Genomic DNA, 1,224 nt, shown 5'->3' on the forward strand with positions numbered 1-1,224 from the left:
GTGTCAGCTTTCAAAAGAGATCATTTACATGCATGTACTCCAAATGGTTCAAGAACAGCTTTCAATTTACTTTGGGTATGCTGTTTAGGCGTTTTCAGGCAAATTTAACAGGAACATGAAAGACAGAGTGATAGAAAGGGAGAGAAGGAGGAGGGTTGAACAAAAGAGATGTTAATCATTGTCTAAGCTGTGGCTTCAGGCTCACAGGAGAATGCTAAAAGATGGTCCTCACTGAGTGTGTGTGTGTGTGTGTGTGAGTGTGAGTGTGTGTATGTGTGTATTTAAAGCCTCTAAACTCCAGTGTGATCACCCTCCTGTCCTGGGTTCAATGCCGTAGTCAGATGACCTCAGACACACACACTCTCTCTCTCTGTCTCTGCCTCTGTCTCTCTGTCGCTCTCTGTATGTCTCTCTCTTCCTCTCTGTCTCTGTCTCTCTCTCTCTCACACACACACACACACACACACACACACACACACAGACTTTCCCTCACACACACATGCTTATACAACCCTTTTGGAATGAGGTGCCAAGCCTTGTACATGTTACAGTCATGTATATTGATCAGTACAGTGATTGGGAAACTGCAGGTCCTCCTGACCTTGGACGCTGTGTGTGTGTGTGTTTGAGTGTGTGTACAGTTTACAGTTTACTTTATACACAGACATTGTATCATCGACTGTAAAATCTATAACCCACACCACGTGTAGGCAAAGAAGTTTGGCCTCAGGCAAAATAAAACCCAAGACATTAGACGACGGGACAGAACATAATCCAGGGATAATTTAAGACATTTATTGATGAAAAAATGCCACTGGAAACAGACTGTTACAGTGTGTCTTGTACCTTAGGTACCAGTGATCTGCAGTCTGTACCTCCCCTGGCCTCTCTTTGTTTCTCATTCCCTTGATCTCTCTGGTCTTCATTCTCTCTCTACTTTTTATCATCCCCAGTGTTGTGTTCTCTCTGAGGGGGGATGGTTATTACTGTAACACCAGCAGACTGTTTACACTGAGGGGGGAAGTTTATTACTGTAACACCAGCAGACTGTTTACACTGAGGGGGGAAGTTTATTACTGTAACACCAGCAGACTGTTTACACTGAGGGGGGAAGGGTATTACTGTATCACCAGCAGACTGTTTACACTGAGGGGGGGAAGGTTATTACTGTATCACCAGCAGACTGTTTACACCCTCCTTAACACCAGGAGAGAAGATCTTAGC

The sequence above is a fragment of the Osmerus eperlanus genome, chromosome 22 (assembly GCF_963692335.1).
Source record: "Osmerus eperlanus chromosome 22, fOsmEpe2.1, whole genome shotgun sequence".
Classification (NCBI taxonomy): Eukaryota; Metazoa; Chordata; class Actinopteri; order Osmeriformes; family Osmeridae; genus Osmerus; species Osmerus eperlanus.